The 25,912-nt window shown below is 38.7% G+C and overlaps 1 protein-coding gene and 1 non-coding gene across 2 annotated transcripts in view; one reads left to right on the top strand and one right to left on the bottom strand.

Moving 5' to 3' along the window:
* Window positions 1-25,912, bottom strand: part of HS6ST3 (heparan sulfate 6-O-sulfotransferase 3) — a 703,200-nt gene that overhangs the window by 88,181 nt on the left and 589,107 nt on the right. The gene's annotated exons all lie outside the window — the stretch shown is intronic.
* LOC132228912 (U6 spliceosomal RNA) lies at window positions 23,258-23,363 on the top strand. The gene has a single exon (XR_009451518.1). It is a non-coding gene; the product is annotated as a U6 spliceosomal RNA (small nuclear RNA).

Raw genomic sequence — 25,912 nt, 5'->3', positions numbered from 1 at the left:
TATATATCCCATCTTTTAAATTGTTACTTAGGTTTTCTATCCTTAATTATTTTTTGTACATTTGGTTTATTGATGACTATAATAAATAACTTAAAGTCTCCAATTTTGCCTTGTATTTCTGGTGACTTTTATAATGAATCTTGATGCTCTTCTATTTAATAATTAGATATTCACATTGTAAGTGCTTCATTGTGAGCTGTACTTTATATCCTTAGAAAGTGTCATTTTTTTGTCTAGATTTGCCCTGGATTCAAATTCATTCAATAGCAACATTGTGGTCAATGTTTCATTTTTGTTTGCACCTGCCTGGGATGTCTTTGCCTATCCTGTGACTTCCTCCCTTTGTCGGTTACTTGATTCTTGGAGTCTTCCTTTAATACAGAATGTAGGTAACTTTGTGTTGTGTGGCTGAGAGTTTTTTGATCAAAGAATGGTTTGGGTCCTATTTTAGCTTTGGCGAATTTGCCCAAGTTTTATTGCTTTAAAAAATTATCTGTGCTCCTTTGTTTTTTGCCATAGGGGATTTTCTTCATACATCAACCTAGGCTCTGAAAAGAAAAAAAATGCAGGTAACTAGCACATCAGAATTTTGTGGCTAATGGAGCCAGCTGAGCAGTCTACTGCTCAATTGAAAGCCTGATGACTTTACTTTCTTTGTCAACTTAATGTATTATGTTCCTAATTTGAATGAATATAAATGTCAAAATCCAGCATCCAAAATAGCCCTGCAGCATCTCAACCTTCAGCTTTTAGGGAGAATGCCAAAGTTTATTCTCTAAGATGCTTCTCAAGTGCTAATGATTAGCACCTCAAAGCTTAGAGGCACTCATGACTCCTCATCTGAAAAAAAATACCCATTAGCAGAAGCTACACAGTTTGTGTGAAGGAAGAAAAACAAATTTCTCCAGACACCATGTCCTGGCAAGAGAATCAAATGGTGGGTGTGCTGTCACTTGATCATTCACTGCGTTGCTGCTGCTTCAGGCATTGCTCATTTTAGTTTTGCATGAGCAAATAATTGCATTAAAAAGATGGCCAAAAGATAACACTGATTGATGGAGAGAAAACATGTCTGGTTTAAAATACTCATAATTTATCATCAACTGTGCTTTAACAATGGAAAAGTGTCATTTAAAATGTTCTGTATATTTAATTTATTCTGAGGGAGCAATTATATCTATATGAAATTCTAATGATTTGAATGTAATGTTCATCAAAGGGTTCTCCATTTTAATTTCAGTCTCCTCCTCTTTAACAAATAGTTACTTTAATCTATAGGAACTGCCTTCCCGAATACTCAATGATTATTAAATGTCAGCGTCTGGATAATGAAGGTGAGGCCAATGTAGGAGCAATTATAGTTTTACCATTCCTCACTGCCAGACATCCGTGAGCAGTCTACTTTAAAACACTAATCTAGGAGGAGAATCTCTGACCAAGCTGGGAGAAAGCAGTCTCGCTTTTTCCCTTGCAGCAATAGTGTAAAGTGCAAATATTCATCCAGCAAACATTTGTGAGTGCCTACTGTGTGTTAGGCAATGTGCCAGAGACTGCTGGGTATAATTGAGATGACAGATTGGTCCCTGTCTTACTGGAGTGTGTGGTTTAAGGGAAGCAGACAGCTCATAAGTAAATAAGGGGGTTGGATTTTATTTCAAATCAGGAATATGCCCCTGCAAGGTGTAAGCAGTGGAGTGGCAGGATGTGATTTGCACTTTGAAAAGGTGAAATCTCGCTGTTCTGTAGGCGGGGAACTGGAGGAGGGCGAAGCTGAAACAGCTTCAGAGACAAAATCTATTGCAGTGATTCAGGCGCAAGGCACTGAGGTGGCCGTGGGTGGATGGGAGGTATCCTATCTAATAAAAGAGAAACATGGTAATTGGCGTACGACTGCTACCCTTCCCATTGGCTAATCAGGGCGATATGCAAATTAACTGTCAGCCAAGATGGCGGCCGGCAGCCAGGCAGCTTGAAACTAACATGAGGCTTGCTTGCTTCAGTGACGGAGGAAACCAATGTTCCCTGCCTGCCTTGCAGGCCTCTGAGCCTGCAGTTTGAAACATTTTAACAAATATAGAAGCTAAAAAAAAACCCAGAAACCAGCTTTCAGCGAGCTGGGATCTCAGAGCTGGAGTCAGAGCTGGAGTTATACATTGTTTCGAACCGAAACAAACCAGATACTTGCTTTCAGCAGCAGAGGCCTAAGAGCTGGAGCCTCAGAGCTAAAGCTGGCCCAGAATTAAAAGAAAAAAAAAAGAAAAAAAGGAGCGATTGGGAGCTTCCGTCACCCGCCAGCCTGAAAACAGCCCTCAGCCCCTCACCCAGACTGGCCAGGCACCCCAGTGGGGACCCCCACCCTGAAGGGTGTATGACCAGCTGCAAAGAGCCATCATCCCCTCACCCAGGCTGGCCAAGCACCCCAGTGGGGACCCCCACCCTGAATGGTGTGTGACCAGCTGCAAAGAGCCATCATCCCCTCACCCAGGCTGGCCAGGAAACCCAGTGGGGACCCCCACCCTGATCCAGGACACCCTTCAGGGCAAACCAGCCAGCCCCACCCATGCACCAGGCCTCTACCCTATATAGTAAAAGGGTAATATGCCTCCCAGCACCGGGATCAGCGGAGCCGCAAGGCCTCCCGGCACTGGGATCAGCGTGACAGGGGGCAGCGCCCAAACCCCCTGATCGCCCTGCGGCTCTGTGTGTGACAGGGGGCGGGGCCACAACCTCCCTATCCACCCTGCTCTGTTCCTGACAGGGGAAGGCACCCCAACCTCCTGATCAGCCCTGCTCTGAGCCTGATACGGGGGAGCTCCCCAACCTCTGATCGCCCTGCTCTGTGTGTGACAGGGTGCGGCGCCCCAACCCAACCCCCCCCCCCACGGGCCCTGCTCTGTGTGTGACAGGGTACAGCCATACCCTCCCCATTGGCCCTGCCCTGAGTGTGAGAGTGGCGGCGCCCCAACCCCCTGATTGGCCCTGCTCTGTGGGTGATAGAGGGCGGCGCCATACCCCCCCCCTCCACCATGGGCCCTGCTCTGTGTGTGATGGGGTAGAGCCATAACCTCCCCATCGGCCCTGCCCTGAGTGTGACAGTGGCGGCGTCCCAACCCCCTGATCCACCCTGCTCTGTGTGTGACAGGGGGCAGCGTCCCAACTCCCCTATCGGCCATACTCTCTGAGTGATAGGGGGGAGCTCCTCAACCCCCTGATGGGCCCTGCTCTGTGCGTGACAGGGCAGAGCTCCCCAACCCCCTGATGGGCCCTGCTTTGTGCGTGACAGGGGGGAGCTCCCCAACCCCCTGATGGGCCCTGCTCTGTGCGTGACAGGGGGGAGCTCCCCAACCCCCTGATGGGCCCTGCTCTGTGCGTAACAGGGTAAGTAGCCCCAACCCCCCTGATCCGCCCTGGTCTCTGGGTGACAGGGGGTGGCGCCTCAACCTCCCCATCGACCCTGCCTTGAATGTGACAGGGGGCGGTGCCCCAACCCCCCAATCGGCCCTACCCTTTGCGTGACTGGGGGTGGCATCACAACCTCCCGATCCGCCCTGCTCTGTGCATGACAGGGGGTGGTGCCCCAACTCCCCAATCGGCCCTCCTCTGAGCTCGACCAGGGGCTGCACCTAGGGATTGGGCCTGCCCTCTGCCACCCGGGAGCAGGCCTAAGCCAGCAGGGCGTTATCTCCCGAGTGGTCCCAGACTGCGAGAGGGCACAGGCCAGGCTGAGAGACCCCCCCTCCCCCCGAGTGCACAAATTTTTGTGCACCGGGCCTCTAGTTCTTGAATAAGTGGCCATAGGACTTGCTATGTACTGTTTGGTCTCTTCCAAATTTCTGGCTTGAGCAATGAGGCAAAGGGAACCATTTCCTGTGATTAGGGAAAGGGTACTAGGACTGTGTCCAGAGCCCATCATATGCCAAGAGTATGCCTAGGGCTTTACTTAAACATCCACAAAACCTCACACATTAAATAGTATCCCCCTATCACTGAAGAAACCGAGGCTGGAAGCAGTTATGTAACTTGCTTGAGGCCATTTATCTAATGAGCAGTAAAGTCAGAATTTAACCTTATTCTGGCTTCTATGCACAGATTCTTTCCCCTCTTCTGCCCTCTTGAAATAATTTAGGACTTTCAATTCATTCCCCCCTTTTCCTTCTTAATTATGTCCTCTTATGTCCTATGATAATTGGCATTGGTCTTGCTGTAAATATGAATTTATTACAAGATATGGCAAATCCTATTAAGAATTTAGTAGGACTAGAAGCACATCTTTAAAACTAATATTTAAGTTGCTATATGATATATATGTAGTATTTGGATTCCTTTCTTGCTTATTATCTATATTAGCACCTGGATTAAGGCAGTGTCTAAACTATCAAAAGAAATGCAGCATCCTTAAGTACTTAAAAGGATTCAAGAAAGTAGCTAAAAGCTGTTTTAACAAGTCTGTTACAAAAAAAGATTTATGTTCTTTTTTTGATAGGGCTGGAGAGAGCCAAACACACTGAATAAAGCACATGGCAGGCTTGGTGACTTAATTTTGTTCTGCTAATGTTTATCTAGTGCTTATTATGTGTAAGGCAGTCGACTAGATTCTGGAACACTAATCACAAAATTAATTTAAAATGACTGGGTTTGAGCAATATCCGGAGAATTTGAAAATAGCTGGCAAACCTGTAAAAAGGAAATAAAACTCTGATAAAGGATAACGTCTTGAGCGGCAAGAAGATGACCAGAAGAGAGTAATGGAAATGAATATCAGGTTCAGTATGAGCTACAACTTTATTAACAATCTATACAGAAGAAGATGTACATTAATGAAATTTCTAGATGATACTAAATAGGGAATTGTCAAGCGTACCAGTGAAACAGAGATAATACTATGTGCAAAGGCTAATAATAACAAGAAAGAAAGGTCAGGCATGCAGAAAAGATTTAACTGCATGAAATTCCACATTAAAAACTGCCATATTTGACATAAAGAATAAAGGTTCAAAAAAATCAAATAAAGCTAATTGCATTGAGCATGGACCAGAGGTGTGAGAAACCAGTAAAAATAATGAAAACCCAGAGACCAATGTGTTATATAGAGAGAAAATAAAGAGGACGTTGGAAAACCAATTGCTAACCAAATGGACTAAACATATTTTATGATTCTGTGAACATAGGAAGCCATTTTTAAAGCTTTAAACAAATAGTAAACCAGAAGTCAAGAATGAAAGTTTACTGAATGAAGAATCTCATGCCATGCAGATTCCGCTCCATCTGCTTGTTTGTAGTTGAGGGTACAGAATGGCCCATGCTTTCTCTCTTCTCCGTTGAAGGCTCCATTTCAGCTGAGAGGGTGCAAGAATTGCCCTACTTTTTTAATTCAGTAAAGGTACTGTGCTCATAGCACCTAAGGAGGTTGGGATTCCAGCCCAGGATGGTGTTCTACCTACCATCCTAGAGAAGACATGCCCTGCTCATCCCCACCCCCTCCGTGGGCATTGTCATTAACCACTGAACCCAGAAAACTCTTTTTTTCTTTCCCTTGCTTGCAGATATGCTAATTGTATTATAGAAATTTGTCCTTGGATTAGACAATGAAAGGAGGCTCAGACTCTGCTCCTTAAGCCCCCTCTGGGCATACACCTGGAGATGATTCACAGTGCTCACCTACACATGAAAACTCACAATTTGATATTAAGCAAGTGTCTGGCTCTTTTGCTCTCTCTCTTTCCCACCTACACCAAAAGGAGGCAATTTCCATTACCATTACCACTTTGTTGTAGAGTTTGGTTGTAAGCTGAATGGTACAAAGTACTTTTTTTTCTTTAAGCAGAACCAGCTTTTACTTGGCAACAACTATAAGCCAGGTCTTTTGCACATATTCTCTTGTACACCATATAACAATCCCCTGACATAAATAAAGATCACCAACTCCATTTTTAGAAAGTACTTCTTTTAACAGGGTACAATAGAAAACTTGTGGCTCTTTCTGGAGTGCGATTATTTTTCATGTGTTGGGACAGAAATGGTTGATTAAAATCATGATTGTGGGAAAGTGTTATTTTCACTGGGTTCCCAGATAAAGCTTTTCAATATTTGAGCATATCAAACTGTGAGCACGGTGACAAAAGAGAAGGTGATGTCTGGACCCTATAACACTGAAAGGACTCACTATTAAACTCATACACTCCAGGAGAAGACAATGTTAATATGAGAAAGAGACATTTTTTTTTATAAATACTTAAGGCATTTCCTGTTTAAACTCAATTCTAGGGTATTTCTCTGTTTTACCTATATTTCAGGAACATGAAATGATGCCACAGAAAGTGCCCTAAACTAGAAGGCCTGAATCCTGAAGTGTAGAAGTGGGTCTGATACAAATTAGTTACATGAATATAATATCGGGCTTCTTTAACTCTTTCAGTATGTTTATTGAGCACCAACTGGAAGTAATCTCCCTTCTGAAATTATATACTGTAATAATGAAAGTATACTTTGCTTATTTATTTTGACCTTCCTACTTTATTTTGCTCATTTATTCAACAAGTACTTATTGAATGGGAACATTTTGCCAGGCTGTGTCCTAGTAGGCCACTGTCTTTGCCTTTAAGAAGTTCTACAATTTTATAATCAGTGGTGGAGAGAGACAAGAAAATAGACAATTAATATCAGTATAACTGTAGTTATGAAGAAAACAATACTTGTAAGAAAAATGTCCAAGCCCTGGCAGGTTTGGCTCAGTGAGCGTCGGCCTGTGGACTCAAGGGTCCCACATTCAATTCCGGTCAGGGGCATGTACCTTGGTTGTGGGCACATATCCAGTAGGGAGTGTGCAGGAGGCAGCTGATCGATGTTTCTCTCTCATCGATGTTTCTAGCTCCCTATCCCTCTCCCTTCCTCTCTGTAAAAAATCAATAAAATATATATTTTTTTAAAAAAAGAAAGAAAAAGAAAAATGTCCAAGAACAAGGAGGAAACCACCCTAAAAGATTAGAGGAAACATTACTTGACCTCTCACTCAGGGCTGGGAATTGTGCCAGTTCCAATTGGTTAAACTAGATAATCTCAAAATTATGGGCTAATGAGTAAAAATTATTTTCTAGACCCACCTAAAAATTTTCAGATGCAAGACCTAAAGAATTCATTTCCAAGTAAATTAACTGTATTTAAGTATAAATTTTTTTTAAATTTTTTTTGAATTCTTTATTAGTTAAGGTATTACAAATGTGTCTTTATCCCCCCCCCACTAGCCCCCCCACACTCATTTTCTCAATTTAATAATATTTATAGGAAGACCAACAAATTAAAAGTTACAAAATCTGGAAGCCACCCAAAACTTACCAGGCATGCAAAGAAGTGAGCAAATACCACCCATAATGAGGAGAAAAACCAACCAAAACAGATCCGATACTGACCAAGATATTAGAATTAGCCGACAAGAATACTAAACAGTTACTATAACTGTATTCAACATGTTCAAAAACTTAACCGGAGACATTGAAAATATATAAATAATACAAAATGAGCTTTTAGACATGAAAACAACAATTTATTAGATGGGAATAACCACAGATAAAAAAAATATACTGGGTGGGATTAACCACAGATTAGAGATTGCAAAAGAGAGGATTAGTAAATTAGAAGATATAGCAATAGAAACTATCTAAATAAAACAGAGACAGGGTTTATTATTATTTTCTAATTAACTTGAAATGGGTCATAATTCTAAATGTAAAACAAACTCGAAAGCTAACAGAAAAATATAAATAGGAGAAAATCGTTGTGGTCACAGGTTAGTAATGATTTTACAAATGTGACACCAAAATCACGATCCATAAAATAATAAAATGATATATTTTACTCAAAATTTAAAATTATGCTCTTCAGGATACTGCTCAGAGAATTGAAAGACAAGCCAAATATTGGGAGAAAGTCTTAACAAACCCCATATCTAACAGGATTTGTATCCAAAATATATAAAGGACTTGTAAAACTCAATAATAAGGAAACAAATAACAGTAAAAATAGGCAATATTAAAAAAATAGGCAAAAGATTTGAAAAGATTCTTTACTAAGGGAGCTATATGTATAGCAAATAAGCACATGAAAAAATACTCAATATCATTAGTCATTAGAGAAATGCAAGTTCAGACCACAGATACCAGTACATATCCATTAGATACTATGCTCCCCTGTACCAAAAGTTGGAGTCAGTGTGGAGTAAGTGAAAATCTCAAGCACTACTCATCGGAACATAAAGTAGTGCAACAGCTTTGGAAGACAGTTTGGCAGTTTCTGAAAAAGTTTAGCCTATGCCTACGATGTGATCCAGCATGCCATTCCCAGGTATTTACTCAAGAGAAATAAAAACAGATGTTCAGCCCTGGCCAGGTAACTCAGTTCCAGTGTCATCCCAATATGCCAAGGTTGGGAGTTCAATCCCCAGTCAGGGCACATACAAAAGTCAACCAATAAATGCATGAATAAGTGGAAAAACAAATCTCTCTCTCTCTCTCTCTCTCTCTCTCTCTCTCTCTCTCTCTCTCACACACACAAAAAAAAAAAAAGAAAGAAAGAAAGAAAGAAAGAAAGAAAGAAAGAAAGAAAGAAAGAAGTAAAGAAAAGTTCATTCATGGCTTGCAAAAACTGATTCTGGGAGCTTTATTTATAATATCCCTAAACTAGAAACAACCAAATTGCCTACCAATAAGTGAAAAGATAAACAATTATGGTTTATCTATACAATGAAATATTACTCAGTGATAAAAATGAACAAACTATTGATGCACACAAAATGTGAATGAATCTCAAAATAACACACAGAAAAAAAAGCCATACCAAAAGAGAAGAGTATATATTTTATAATTTCATTTGTATAACAGTTTCCAAAATGAAAATGAATCCATAGTCACAGAAAGAGGATCAGTGTTTGCCTGGATGAAGGTGGGAGGGGGAGCGAAAGGAAAGAATGACCAAAGTGGAAACTATTGGGGGTGACAGACAAGTTCACTATCTTGATTGTGGAGATGGTTACACAGTGCTTATATGTGTTGAAGTTGATCAAATTGTACACATTAAATATGTATTGTTTATTGTATGTCAGTTATACCTCAATAAAGCTGCTTAAAAGATTATAGCTGTAACGAAAGACACCTACCTTACTTCATTTCCCTTGCTGCTTCCTTACATGTAATCACTATTAAAGTTGACATGTATCTATTCAGTGCCTTTTTTCTTACTTTTTCCACATTTTTGTGTACCCAGACAATATATACTAATGTTTTGTGTGTTTTAAGTGGGCATAAATGTTAACATAATGTGCACATTATGTTTTATTGGCTTTAATCTCTCCAGAGTGTTGTGAAGGATATATGAGCTTCACTTCTGAAACGGTCCACCTTCTGGGAAGACGCCAATATAACCCCAAGTGGGGAATAAAGCAATGAAGAGAAAACTTTTTCTAAAATGAGAAAAATAAGACTAAAACAAAGAAGAAAGAAAGGATGTGATGAAGAAATTGGGAACAAGGAGGTAAAAAGAAAGTCTAATAAAGTATCTCACAAGGAAACATCAAAAGAGTTCGAGGATTATAAAATAGGAATTAAAGGAATTCAAAATGAGATCATTAAAAAGATCTTTAAGAGGCTAAAGGAAATGAAAGTAGGATGAAACAGAAATGTTATGGAAAATAATTTACATACAAACTACTAGATATACCCAGGTCATGTTGAAAGGGCCAGAGAAAGAAGGCACTTCCAGGCAAGGGTATGGGGAGGAATTATCCACAGAGGGTTGTGAATGCACCATGGGAAATTAACCAGATGTACAAAATTGGAAGATTTAGAACTACAAAGAAAGTTTAGAAGTGTCAATAAAAAGTGGATATGAGGACAGCTCAAGAAAACCAACATTACTGAAAGCTTTATCAGAAACAGGTTCAGCTATAAATGTGAGAAAATCCAAAATAACAATGGCTTCACAAGATAGACTTTGGCTTCTGTCTTTCATGAGGAAATCCAGAATCGTGTTCCACAGGCTATCAATAAAGTACAACCAGTATTTATTTAGTTCCACAGGCTAGCAATAAAGTGCAACCAGTATTTATTTATTTATTTATTTATTTATTTATTTATTTATTTATTTATTTATTGTTTAATATATTTTTATTTATTTCAGAGAGAAAGGGAGAGGGAGAGAGATAGAAACATCAATGATGAGAGAGAATCATTGATTGGCTTCTTCCTGCATGCCCCCCACTGGGGATCGAGCCCACAACCTGGGCATGTGCCCTTGACTGGAATGGAACCCAGGTGCCTTTAGTCCACAGGCCGATGCTTTATCCCCTGAGCCAAACCAGCTAGGGCAGCACTTCTGCAACTTTGAGTCATGGACATACTCAGCTTTATGGAAGGTTGGAGGACATAGTCATAATTTATCGTGGCCATGCACCAGCTAAAAATTAATGTTCTGCCATTAAGCAAAAAGAGGGGAGCAGACACATTGGGTAAACTTTGCTACAGACTTCATCAGGCTAAGTACTATATATAGTAATATATATATATAAAATCTATCTATCATCTATCTATCTATCTATCTATCTATCTATCTATCTATCTATCTATCATCTGCCTGCTCTCAGATAAATCCTACAAGATAAATATCATTATCTTCACTTTAGAGGTGAATAAAATGAGTTATCAAAGTTTCAAGTAAATTACAGAAAGTGACAGCAGGATTAAAGCCTAGATATGTCTGGCTCCAAAACACATATTGTTTCACTGTTAAAATGGGAAATTTAGAGGAAGACCAAGATGGTGGCGTAGGCAAGCACCTATAGTCACTGCCTCCCACAACCACATAAAAATTACAACTAAAATACAGAACAACCATCATCCAGAACCAACGGAAATCTGGATGAATGGAAGTCCTACACCTAGAGGAGTAAAGAAGAAAGCACACTGAGGCTGGTAGGAGGTGTGGAGGCACTGAACAGGCTGGTCTAGCACCCACATGGGTGGCTGTTTTAACCGGGAGGGAGATCATCTCTGCAGAGGCTGCTTGGAGGAGCAAAGAGTTCCAGCCCCACACCAGACCTCCAGCCCTAAGTCCCAAAGCTGGGAAAAGAAGTCCCTACAGACAGTAAGAACTATGGGCTGTAAAAATCAGTGCAGATTGGGGCTCAGTGGCACAGAGGCTCCTGGAGACCCAGCTGCTACTCTTAAAAGGCCGGCACACAAACTGCATGTACATGATCCCACTTCCTCTGAGCTCCAGTGCCTGGTGAGGCTCTGAGGGACACAGACACATACAAGGAGAAACTGGACTATCTGGCATCAGGGCATTAACTCAGGGGTGGCTTTCTTCCAGACGAAGGTGTTCACAGAAGTCATTGTTCCCCTGCTGGGACCTCTCTGGTTGCAGAGCTGACTGTCAGCCATTTCTGTTTGCTCAGCCCTGGTGATTCCCTGAGACTCCTCCCCACCCAATTTACAACCCCACCCAAGCTGTACACAGCAGCTTTTGCATATGAATGGCCTGTTCTTTCTCAGGCTAAAAACCTATCAAACAAGCTGCAACTGGGTCAGGGAGCCCCAAACCTATCAATAAAAGGCCCAAGACCAGGCACCAGCACGAGCCTGCCTCCTTTCACAGCTGGGCCTTGTCTGGGCACTTTCAAACCTGATACAAAGAAGAAGAATCTGCAGATCTCTCTGTAGCTCCTGCTGGGTGGCCCCAGGCAGGGGCTGACTTTGCACCTCCCTGAAGATCCAAGAGCCAGTGTATCCAGTGATCAGTGTGAGACCATACCAGATTAAAACTCTTCACATCCATAAGTGACACACTCAAAAGGCAGACTCAGTGAGCACCAAAGCCCCACTGAAGCAAGTCCTGCTCCATAAGCGTGTCTCCTACACAGCAGCTCTCCACTGTAGTCACAGCTGGTACCCACAGCCAATTGGCCTGGAGGTCAATTCCTCCCAGGACACTAACAGTAATCAAGGCTCAACTACAACAAGACTGTGCACACAACCCACAAAGGGGTGCACCTAGAGTGTCCACCTCAGGTGATTGGGGAGGCTGAGCCACTGGGCCCTGTAGGACACCTACTACGCAAGGCCACTCTAGCAACTCAAGGACACTTAGCAGCTGTACCCAATACATAGAAACAAACACAGGGAAATAGCCAAAATGCAGAGACAAAGAAACATGTCACAAATGAAAGAAATGGAAAAAAGCAAACTACTGGATATAGAGTTCAAAATCAGTTCTAAGGTTACTGAAGAATCTTCTAGAAACCTCCAAGTGACTTAGTGAGAGTTTCAATGATCTTAGTGAGAATGCCAAACAAATGGAAAAAGATTGGTCAGAAATTAAGCATACACTGACTGAAATAAAGAATAATATACAAGGATTCAATAGTAGACTAGAGTATCCCAAGAATCAAATCAGTGATTTGAAATATGAGGAAGAAAAAAACACCCAACCAGAAGAGCAAAAAGAAAAAATAATCCAAAAAAAATGAAGATGGTGTAACAACATCTGAATTATGGGGGGTGCCAGAAGAAGAGAAAGAGCCAGATATTGAAAGCATATTTGAAAAAATAATGACAGAAAACTTCCCCTACCTGGTTTAAGAAATAGACTTACAAGTCCAGGGAGCACAGAGAACTCCAAACAAGAGGAACCCAAAGAGGACCACACCAAGACACATCATAATTAAAATGCCAAGGGCTAAAGACAAAGAAAGAATCTTAAAAGCAGCAAGAGAAAATCAGTTAGTTACCTACAAGGGAGTGCCCATATGATGGTCAGCTGATTTTTCTACAGAAACTATGCAGGCCAGAAGGGAGTGACAAGAAATATTCAAAGTGATGAATATCAAGAACCTACAACCAAGATTACTCTACCTAAAAACCGGTTTGGCTCAGTGGATAGAGTGTTGGCCTGCAGACTCAAGATTACTCTACCTAGCAAAGCTATCATTTAGAATTGAAGGTCAGAAAAAGAGCTTCACAGACAAGAAACAGCTAAAAGAGTTCACCACCACCAAACCAGTATTATATGAAATGCTGAAGGGTATTCTTTAAGAAGAGGAAGAAGAAGAAAAATATAAAGATAAAAAATATTAATAACAAAGGGGCAGCAAATACACATCTATCAATAATTGAATCTAAAAATAAAACAAAAAAATCTGATGAACAGAATAAAGTGGTGAATGGAATAGAATCATGAGCATGGAAGTGAAACAGACTGATGATTCTCAGAGGGAAGGGGGTGTGGGGGGTGGGAAGAGATTAGACAAAGATCTTATATATATACATGCATTACCTATGGACACAGGCAATAGGATGAGGAGAGCATGGGGCAGGGTGGAAACTGGGTGGAGGGGAGCTATGTGTGGGGGGGGAGAGGTACATCTGTAATAATCTCAACAATAAATATTAAATAAATAAATAAAATGGGAAATTTAAGAGTTGTTACCCTGGGGGAAAAAATCTTGAGAAAAGCATAAATATGAATGCAAAAAGGAGGCAGGAGACCCAAGTAAAATGATTAAAATTGCATAAAAAAACAACAAGGATAGTCTATTAATAATTTGTGTTTGTTTCTTGGCCCTTGTTAGTGAAAACCTAGGTTTTTAACATCTATTTTGTATAAGTTCATAGTCCCTTACATATATGCTCAATCTCCAATTTCTGAAAACCAATTTTTCTCCATAAATAATTTATTAGCAAAACCTAATTTAAACTGATGTGAGATTCTTTATTTTTATTATTTAACTTATTCTGTGTGAATATTTGTAAGTTTCACTGCAGTAATATTAATGAGCTTGATGACAGGGATAACTGTATAAACCCTGGATGCAATATAATACATGATATATATATATATATATATATATATATATATATATATATATATACACACAATACTACCTTTGAAAGTCTGAAACTTTTTATTTAAGAAATAAATTTCACCCTAAGAGTTCAGATAAGGTAATGTAGACTATAAAATATATTTCTATTGAAAATCAGTACGGTAATATCTGTGAAAGTACATGGGGATGACTTGAAAAGTCATAAATGTGTATTATATTATTACTAGTCCATGGCCATATTGGCTCATTTGCCTTTAGCTCAGTAAATGAAGACCTGAGATGTGTTTTTTTCTTTTAATAGAAAGAATATGTCTGTCAATTTCCCCAGAATATAAATCTCTTAGACATTATTATTAGATAAATATTGTGATTTATGCTAATATTCTAATTAGCTTAGTTCAATTTGGTTGTAGAAATATCTTCCTCAGAGACAACACTTGGCGTGTGGTTAATCCCTGAAGACTCCTGACTGGAACACAAATCACCAGCAGAGGCAAATATGAGGTCATTAAGTAGATAAAGATATAAAAATGCTGTGTCTTGTTCTAAAATAATATGTCTAAGCACCTGGCACTCAGATGATATGTACCATAAAAACACATAAACACCTTGTTCTTCAACAAGAAGAATTATCATTAGCCTCAGTATATAGCAATCAGCATGAGAGGTTTTGAAGAATTTAAACTTTCTGCAGAGTCTGCTTGTTAATTCACAGTTTCTAGGTCTCCACTATCAGCTCACCATGTGTCATTTCATAAATTGTATAGTTTTTCTTCAGTTCCTGCAGGGGTTATCATTACATAGTCTTTCATTGAGCTCTTATAAAATATATGCAATGAATAAAGAACATGAAGATGTGCTAATGTGAATTGTTCTTTTAATGACACCCTTAAACACACGATAAGAATGACACAATACACTATTTCCTAAGTGAGCAGCAAACTTCAAAATGCTACAAGGCACATCTATGTCATTATCTTAGAAGCCAAAGGCCTATCAAGGTAGGAGGATTATAAACAGAACAAAACCATCCTTATTTCTATATTGCTTTTCATCAATAGAAGAAATTTCTTTTCACAGTACTTGTTGCTTTTTTACTATGTCAGGAAAAGGATAACAGCAATGGATAATGAAATAGCAACAAAAGAGGGTATCAACGGTTTCTTCAGTGATAATTACCATAGCTAAACAGCTATGCTAGCTCACCTGAAAATAAATTAGGGAGAGCATAGAAGACCACTAACATGTCACTCAAAGGGTCCCTCTTAGTTCTTTCTGTTCCTGACCCCACAGACTCCAAAGAGGCAAAATAAATCAAATACCAAACCTAAGGATGGTATGAGGATGGATGCATGCCTCTCCAGCTTGATCTCTCTGGGTGCTCTTGGGGGTGGGGAGCAGGGGGTGGGACAGCTTCAAACCATGCAGGCTCATCTTTCGAGGTTAGTCCCTCCTTCCATATTTCATTACCACCTATTGTGTGCAAGTTGCCATCAGTAATACAAAAGCGAGGAAGATAACTGTGGTCTTCTAGAGTTTATAATCTACTTGTCTGAGATAAAAGTAGAATAAACAAAATTTCATAGCAGGCAGATCACATGAATGACCACTGGGTCTTAGAATCAATATACACTGCACCAAGTGACCTAGGACTCTTCCAGAAGCCCTGTGACTTTTACCACTGTCTCCAGTGTCTGGGTGACCTAAAGAGGAAGACCACAAGGAGGAGGAGGAGGAGGGAAGAACAGGTGAGTCAGATCCTTTGGCATGTGGGGCCCCAAAGACACCCCCCCTCCGATTTGTCAGCCAGGGTGAGAGAGTGCTTCTGTGAGTGAAGAAGCAATGTGGCTGTTTGGGAAGGTGTGAGATCTTCAGTACATAGGAGAGAAGGAAGAGAGTATCAGAGGGTCTGGGATCTCAAGGCTTTCAAGAGTCTGTGGGTATTCTTGTACTGGAGTTAACTCAAATACTCTCTAGGACCACTTTGTGGAAGGCGGACTCACAGTTATAGGTAACACCATAGATGCTGAATAATTAAACTACATTTTCTTTAGTCCTGCAAGCAAGAGCACCATAAACCTGTAGAAAGACTGATTCAGGGGAAAAGCTGAGTGCAGATCACATAATGTAAAACAGTAATTATGCTGGCAATTACTCATTTTAAAGTCTAAGCAAGCTGGCTTTAATAAACCACAAACCACATATCACCAATACTCTCCTTTTTATTACAATAAAATAGCACTTTCCAGCATGTAATTGCTTTATAGACCTAGAAATAGAATGTTGATGAGATTATTTCCACAGGGTTCAAATATTTATGAAAATCCTAATAATGTTAAAAGTCAAAACACAAACATTTTAAAAAAAAACACATAAAAGGAAAGTCTCTCTGTTGCTTTTTTCTATTGTCTTTAAACCAAGAAGGAAATTGCTCTCACATTTTCTGGTTTCTTCAAATAGGAGCTTCTTATTTGCCATTTTTATAGAAAATATTTTTATAGAGAAATTCAGATGGTATATGTCTGGACTATTTCTAAAAGTAGCAAGTTTCTTTATAAAGGTGAACCTTTACCAAAGCTTTTTACTAAAAAGCTTCATTATTTAAAGAAAGATGTTGTAGCTGGAAGGAGAGAAAGGGATAAAAATTAAAGAGAAAGGAGGACAGAGATGGCTGATGAGTAAAGTGGAAGTAGTAGCCACACAAGGACTAATGTGTAGGCATTTCCAAAATATCTGCATCCATTTGTACTGCTGTAGCAAAGTACCATAGACTGGGTGGTGTATCAAAAACAGAAATGTATTCTCACAGATGTGGATATTGAAGCTTGAGATCAGGATGCCAGCATGGTCAGATATGGGGGGGGGGGTCCTCCTCTGAGTTACAGGTGCTGACTTCCCATTGTATCCTCATTTGTAAGGACACCGAATCCATTTATGAGGACTCTACCCTCCTGACCTCATCTAACCTTAATGACCTCCCAATGACTTCACTTCATAATACCATCGCATTGAAGGGTAGGATTTCATCATTTGCATTTTGGAGGGGGCACGTTCAGTCCATAAAACCAAATGTAGCACTCACTCATTCTTTCATTCAACACAATTTAATTAGGGCCTCTTCTGTGCCCAGCATTATTTTTTGGAAGTTATATCAGTAGTTATTCAATTATTTTTTTTTCCCAAATTAAATTTCTTATTACATCTCCCTATGTAAAAAAGATTAAAGAGGTATTTTTATGAAGCTGGGTAAATGTCATAAATTCAAGCTTGCAATATTTATTTTGTACAGTAAATCACCAAGTTGCACAGCTATTTATATGAACCCTAAATTTTGAAATTGGTAGTTATAGAGGTCAGCATCCAATTTATTTTTTGATACTTTTTTGTTGTTGGTGGTGGTTACATAATACTGGTATATTTGTAAAAAAAATCTTGATTCATGTCAAAGAGAAATCACAGTAGAGAACAGTTTCCTTACAGCATGACAGCATGTCTAATGATCTCAGGGTACTCTTCGATTAGACAGCGGCATAGGAAAGCTTTGATCTGAGGTCTCCACAAAAATGATCTAACTTGGAACTTATTTGTAGGTTCAAAGAGTCATATTATGACTAGAGATATAATTGTGAGAAACTATCTTTGTCACTCTTGTGGAACTTAAATCTGGCAAAGGCGATAGACATTAAACAAAATTAATCACAAAAACTACTTTTTAATAATCATTGTAATAAGTGCTACAGGATGCTATGTAAGTATGTGACTAGAATGCTGACCAAGACTAGGGATTTAGGAAACCTCCGGATTGGATGACTGGTTGCGTGTGGAAGGCTGGGAAGAGGGAGGTGGAGTCTGAGATGGGGACCCCAGGGTGGAGTAGGTTTGTTACCATCACTTTATTTTGCAGAGCAGGGGAACTGTATGTTTTATCTGTAATATGTTAAAATTTGAATATCATATCTTGAGTATATTTTATCATATTTTTAATGTACAGCTAAATGATGTATTAAACCAAGAAATTTGACTCACATATGTGGAACCTCTAATGCACTTCTCTGAGATCCTCCTTCTGACACTTTCCCATCAGAAGTCCTTGGGGACACACACCAGGGTTAAGTCCAAATCCACCACTATAGCAGGATGCCAGTAAGTCCTAGCTCATTGAGTGCACCTGTGAAATGAAAGCAATATGGCCTACCTCATGAAGTATTGAGGACTAAATAAAATGAAATGTGAAAGGCATCTTGCTCAATACTTAATAACTAATAGCCATGTAATATGTTACATATCCATTTCCTTATCTCTTTCTTTTATTACTCTGCAAAACACATTAAGTGCCATTTTCTATGTAAAAATATGTAGAATGTGGTATACTCTCAAAAAGTATTAGGAAGGGGGAAAAAAAGCCTGAGAAATATAATACTTCACACTTACTTGGACTAGACACTTTATTCTTTGCAGTACCTGCTCCCTCTGGAAGCAGAATCTATCACTTGTAGAAGGGCCAATGCACTCCCATTTTGCTACCTAGACACTAGTCCATAGTATGCATTGTTAGACATTTGCTTCATGCAATTGGAAAGCAGAAACATGATCTGCCACACATGTGTACCCCTTGTAGGATATTTGATCCTGTCCAAAATGTCCACCTGGTCCATTACAAAAGGTCCTTGGTATTTAGCACTATCCAAAACATCCATGGAGACATTTGATCCCTGCCAAAATGTCCTTGATCATGTGCCATTACCAGTAGGCTACCAAGGCAAGCAGAGTTATTATTGGCAATACAGCCACAACACAATTATTAAACGAATAAAACATGACAGTAATTTCAATGTATTAGTCCTATAAATCAAAATTATAAATAGTTTTGAAACCTGGGATGCTTTCTAAGCGTGGATGTCTTTTACAGAACCAAATATCAAGGACCATTTGGCGTGGACCACATGTCTCTGTAGACATTTGGACAGGACCAAATGTCTGCTGACCCATCATCCCTACTCTATTAAACTGTACTCTCTCTTTCTTGATTCCATGTTTTTCAGATTTATGGATTCAAAAATTGAGTGATGCACACTGCTTACAAATTACTCCTGGATATTTAATGACATCCCACACATAAAGAACTAGATATTCCGATGCTGCTCAACTTCTGTCTCATTTCCCACCAGAGCGCCACACTTTGGATTTAGACTTTGGGTTTTGCTGTTGGATCCAAAAGTCAGGCTCAGTGGATGAAGGAAAGTGACACCAGGCATTCTTCTATTACAGTCTGGTGTCAGTTCACTATCTTTGTGGCTAACATTTATTTGCTCTTCTAGTTGGCCCACTTACCCACACTAATGGAGGGGCAAGAGAACTTGCTATCTTAACCCGTGCTTTTATTTTTCTTTTCACTTGACTTTTACTGTATGCTGTGTTTGAAAAGTCTGAACTACGGGTGTCCTTTCTGGAATAAGAACATAAATAAAATGGCAAAGAGGCATATATTTACATGGAAAGCTAGATAGATGCTAGTCAGTTGATAGCTAGATTAGGTAGGTAGATAGGTAGATAGGAAAGAGGAATGAAGGGAGGAAAGGGGGAAGGAAGAAAGGAAGGTGATAGAGCTGTAAACAAAATTCTAAAGATGCCCCACCCCCAAGATGGTGTCTCCTACTCTAGTTAGCACTAATTTAGGTGGTGTTTTAAGGGATTTTGCAGATGTAATTAATGTCCCACGTGGGTCTGATCTAATCATGGAAACTCTTTAAAGCAGAGGGCTTTCTTCAGCTGATAGCAGAAAAGTATAAATTTGAAGGTTGACGATTAAATGGGCCACATGAGCAAAATACAGGTGGCTGCAAGGAACAAAAAGCAACCTCTAGCTGACAACCAGCAATGGGGCTTCATTCCTAAAACCACTAGAAACAGAATTCTGTTGATCTTCTGAGTTACTTTGGAATCAGATTCTTTCTCAGAGCCTCTAGGTAACAACCCAGCCTGGTTCACACCTTTTGGTCTTGTGAGATCCTACATATAGAACCTAAGTCCACCCAGACTTCTGCCTACAGAGCTGTGGGCTAAACTTGTGATAATTTGTAACCCAGTAACATAAAATTGAGACACATAGACTGACAGAAAGATATCACTGCAATAATTTTGGATTAAATATTAATTGAAATTACTCAGTGACATGTCAGGAAGACTATTTGGTGGTGAGTTCAGATCAAGTATACTCTCCTGGTTATGGCTAGAGAGAGAAGTTATGTTGCACACTTGGTTGTTACTTCTTTCGAAAAAGATTTCAACCCCAGTTTAATATAATGTCAAAGATTCAAAAAAAATCATTTTAATAAGTCATTTCATGATGATGGGTTATGCTTTCAAGTAGTTTCTTTCTCGTAGGCTTTTGACTTCTGGGAGGTAATTTAGTTATCTGTCCAGATTCATTACTACTTTAAAAAAAATCTTTCCTAATCACATCAGCCCCTCAAATGGAATGCTTGAAATTATGGAACATTTGAACAACTCAAGGAAATAATAATGGTGGCTAATTCAAGAAATAAAGGCAATTAAAATTTCCAGGAAAAGCATGAGAAGGAAATGAAACTATGATTCACTGCTTGGATCTATTTTAAATCACATTAAATAATCGCAATAATATAAATACTCTTCATTGATTTTGATCTTTTAGAATTAGCTCAGAATACAGAAAATTTAATTATGATTATGGAACAGAATGTAGATGGTATTGATCTGAATAATGTAAAAGCACAAAAGAAAACATCTCAGAGGCACAAGGGTGGAGAGTGGGAAGAGGAACCCATCTTAGAAATAAGAGGAGCAAGAAGCTATCTATACCTGATGGAACAAGAAATTAAGATTTAAGTATAACATGTTTCTTGCAATTTAATGCAAACCAATAGAGAAATTGAACATCTTGATATAACTATATTTCAAAACTGCGGAGGAAAGGTGGTAAGTGGTATAAGTGAGTACAATCATTAACCTTCATCCTGGGGGATAGATAATGTTTCAATTAGTAGAATTTTTACCTTAACTAGAGACACAGCAGTAATTGCTAGAAGAAATAGCTAAAGGTGGTTAATAATGTTGCCTCTGGGAAGTGATGCAAGGAATGGAAAAGAGTTGGGAAGGAGACTATTCTCTGCTTTTTTAAAATTAAAAATAGAAATATTTCAAGAATTAAAAAATCAGATAATAACATAATAAACATCCAAGTATACCCAGCTTTATCAAATTCAGTATTATTCCATATTTGCTCTAGATATTTTCTAAATAAAAAATGTTAACATTAAAAAAATTAAAACAAGTGAAATACAATTGAAGAACCCAGTGTACCTCTCTCATCCATTGTCTATAGTCCATTCACAAATTAAAGACTAGCTTGAGGTTGGTGTTTCATTCCCTTGAATGTTTTGTTTTTCCTTTCACAGGTATAAATCCATAGCATTCATGGTATTATTTAGCATGTTTCTAAACTTTAAATGACCAGTTTGCCAATATTTCCTTCAACATTATTTATTTGATATATGCTGCTCTACTCCATTTCAGATGTTTGTTTGTTTTGGTATTTAGTATGTTTAGCCAAATGAGATTTGCATTTTTTGACTATTCTACAATTTATTTATTAATCCTTCCATTAATGGAGACTTGGCTGTTTCCAAATACTCACTATTATACTAGTAAACAATTATGAATATCCTTATAAATCTACTTGTGTATTAATACACATGTGTAAGGGTTGTTCTAGGCACATAGAGAGTAGGGAATACACACTTTCAACATTACTACATCTTGCCAACATATTACATCTAAAGCAGTGATATGCCGGGAGCCGGTCCATCCTTGCTGTTTCAAGGGACCTGGCATATATGGCATACGGTTCTTAATATGTTTGCTCACCTTCTTGGCGCTGTGTTTTAACCAAGGTCACCTCTCCGAGAAAGGTTGAATCCCCAGGTAGGGATTTTCCCCTGAAGTTAGGGAGGGAATAAAACCCCTCAACTAAGTGCCAGGCGGGTAATTAATCACTTTAACTATGAACAATCATGCTTAAGCTACATAATCTTTACTCCCTGGAATGGAGATAAGAAACGCCCTAACCTTTGTAATAGAGATTGATGGGATTGAATCAACTGGTATAAATACAGATGTAACAAGACAGAACTCGAGAGACAGAACTCAGAATCTAGAGACAGAAGACAGAGCTTAGAACACAGAACTTACAAGACAGAACTTCAGACAGAACTTAGAAGAGAGCCAGGAGGACAGAACCTACACAGAACCTGCAGACAGAGGAACTTCGCTGGAGAGAACATGGCGGGGGATCCTGGACTGAACCTGACTGCAGAGGTTGGCAAGAGAGCCTGACTGGAGCCTGGTGACAGAACCTGGCTGGAGAACCTGGACAGAGCCTGGCTGGGGAACCTAGCGAGGGAACATGGCTGCAGAGCCTCGCTGGAGATCCGAAGCAGAACCTCTCTGGAGATCCAGACCAGAACTTGGCTGGAGATCCGGGCTAGAGATCCTGGCTAGGCTGCTGATCAACTGAACACTGTTGGACCCCGGCAGTGATATTAATTAAAATTCCTGCCAGCCATACATGAGAGTTGCTGTTGCTTCACAATCTTTCCAACTGTTGGCATTCTCAAACATATTAATTTTGCATACTTGATAAGGTAAAATGGCATTGCTTTGCTTCATTCTGCCTACACCTAGTCATCAGGAAGGGTCTGACATTCGTTTCCTTCTTTGTGATTATTCTACTTGTACCCTTTACTCACTTTTCAATTCTGTTGTTTTTTTCTTGGTTACAGGCATAAATTACCTATACTCAGGGCAGTAATCCTTTATTGTAAGATACATTTCCAATATTTTTCTAGATTTTCTTTCTACTTGGTTTGTGATATATTTTTAGATAGATATTATGAATTTTAATATATCCTGATTTATCTATCTCTGCCTTTAAAGTTGATGAGGTAGCTTAAGAAGTCTCTTCCTACCCAGAAGTCATAAAATAGTCTCTGATATTTTCTCTTAAATGTTTTAAGTTTTTCATTTTCACATTTAATTCTTTAATCCACACGGAAACTATTTGGGGCCCAGTGTAAGGGAAGGTCTAATGATGTCCTTGTGCATAACCAGTTATCTTGGCATCACTTACTGACTAGCCCACTCTTTCTTTCACTGGCTTATAGCTTCCTCTGTCATCAAGTTTCTATGCATGTGAAGGAGGTGTCTAGGCTATTCTGTTCCAGTAATCATTAGGTCTTCTGAAATAATGATTTTAACCAATATGTAGATTAACTTTGAAATAATAAATATTAATAAAAACAGAAAATATAATCTGTTTTTTACTCTAAAGGTAAAGAATTTTCCCTTTTTGCACTGGCTTTGGCAGCACATATACTAAAATTGGGACATACAGAAAAGATTAGCATGGCCCCTTCATAAGGATGACATGCAAATTTGTGAAGCATTCCATATTTTTTGCAGAAAGAGATTAACCAAAGAACTTATATGCACATATGCATAACCCATGGAAAAGATAATAGTGCAATAAAGGCTTTGGGTGGGTGGTGGGGTAGAGGGGGTCAATGGGGAGAAAAATGAAGATATCTGTAATATTTTCAATAATAAAGATAAAAAAATAAAAATAATTTTCTTTTGTTTTAAAAGTGCTTCAGTAAAACCATGGTTGGCTACTTCTACAAAAGAACTACCCCAAACAAATTACTTTTACCAAGTCACAAAATTGTTGAATGTGCATGCTTTGAAAAATATATTTTATTTAAAACATTGGGTAAATTACTCAGTAGCATAATCTTATTACTTGGTATAAAATAAAATTTATATATGGGAGGTGTTCACAATGTATTCTTGGAGAAGAGTTATAAACGAGTTCTAATACATCTATTGGAGCCATTAAGCCTTGCTGGGTAAATAATGTGTGTTTTAAATATCCTTGAATCTATATTTACAGTCATATGATAAATGGTAATGGCTCCAAAGAGAAATGTTAAGATCTAATGGACATTTAAAACAGCACCTCGATATGTATTTATGCAAGGGATCCAAAGAGACTCAAAAGCAGTTTAGTTCTATTTGATCAATGGCGATCAATGGTTTTGAAAGATGTAGGATATTTAGAGTCTATATTTAAAACTCCTATAATAAGGTCTACAAGCTGATGGTTATAAATGTTTCTTTGTAGCTTGGGACAGATGTGGAATTCTGAAAATATCCCATTAACATCACATCAAAAACAGGCCAAGAAAATTTAGCACAGAAAAAGATGACATTTCACAACAGTAAAGTTGTGGTACCAAACAAGGAAAGCTGGTGCATCCTTTTTATATCCTCAAATGGATTCTGAGGAGTCATTTTGAAGACAATTTTCTCTAAAAATAATATTTGAAATTTTACTGTTTTGAAAATTCCAATTTGATCTGCTGAATCCTTTAAATGCACTGGGTGTGTGGGGAGGGAGAGGGTGCCATAGACTAGAATTTGCATTAGATTCTTGGAAAGCCTTTATTGGCTAAGAGTGACAGGAGACTGTGGGGGACATTTAGAAACTATCTAACAATTGCTTATCAACATATGAAATAGTCACCTTGATTGATTTGGATGGTAAGCCAACACTTCTTACTCTGAAAATACGACTATTTGACATTCTCACAGTATTAAGATGCAGTGTCGGTGGCTAGTTCTTTCTCTCACTCTCTGTCCACACAACACCACCCCTCAATCTTCACTTTGGAACAATAGGCACCGTATGCTCTTGCTGGGGTGAGCCTGATATCTCATTGAGTTCAACATATTGAATTCCAATACAATGGAGTCTATCACCATGAAACTCAAAATTCCATAACTCCAAATCACCCAGGGCTGTCCAATCCATCTGCTCCCTGCTGTATTGATGTTCCAAGTTTGTTCAAGGCTATCACATCAGGAAATATCTACAGAGATACTGGTATCAAGAAAGATGAATCTGTATTTCGTAGTGTTCATTAGTGTTCATGCCCTAAAACTGTGTTTAATTCTCTCTACCATTTACTTCATTGAAAATCGGTTCAATTTAACAATTTTTCATGAATCTAGGCAGCCCTTATACAATCTCCAACCTACAGATAACTGAATGAAGAAAAATCAGGACTGGTTCATTCAATAGATAAGATATGAAATCAGACCACTTCTGGCTTATGTATCTCTGGACAAATGTGCCATATTAGACTAAAGCATCTGTTATCCCAGAACACTGGATTTCTACACAGTTGTATATTTTATATTCTACTGGGTCAGAGAATCATAAGAAATCCTAACTTCACACATAGAAGACTAAGTGATCAACTCAATCTATTGCAATATATCCAATGTCATTCTTTATATAGAACACACCAGAATTTATAAAACAAATAAGATTGATCACAACCTGGATTATAAAATCATAAGGTAGGGATATAAATAAACATGGAGCCATAAACAGTAACCCACAGAGAGAGTGTGACACAAAATATATTCGAACAAACAAGAAAAGTCTGGAATGAGACACTTAATGAAACATAAATAGAAAATATGTGGGAAGACAGCCCCTGGAAAAGTCCTATGGATATGCAGGTGCTTAATTAATCCTTCAAATGGTGGCTTAATAAGGAGACATGTTTAGAAGTTAGGAGAAAGAAATATATGTATGCATAGTAGAAACCAAGAGGTTCACAGAGGAACATGAACTGACAAAAGCTAGAGAGAATCAAGACAGGCAAAGATGAGGACCATATTGTCATATTTCTTATCTTCCTATTTTCATACAGAGACTTACTTAGTAAATGTATATATTTCCCACAAATAAAGTGATTCACTTCAATGTTAAAATGTGTCTTTCTTATTGTTATTTTATTACCATTTACTACTTTATTAATAAGTTACAGATATAGTTAGGAATTTATGCATTATGCATCATTAAAGTGCCTACTTACTTTATTTTCACTATACAAATATCTGGTGTTCTGGCTGGCCAGGCTCTGAGAAGTTGGGAGA

Source organism: Myotis daubentonii, chromosome 2, assembly GCF_963259705.1.
Source record: "Myotis daubentonii chromosome 2, mMyoDau2.1, whole genome shotgun sequence".
Taxonomy (NCBI): domain Eukaryota; kingdom Metazoa; phylum Chordata; class Mammalia; order Chiroptera; family Vespertilionidae; genus Myotis; species Myotis daubentonii.
The sequence above is the reverse complement of the archived record's forward strand: the minus strand, read 5'-3'. Positions and strand labels throughout refer to the sequence as shown.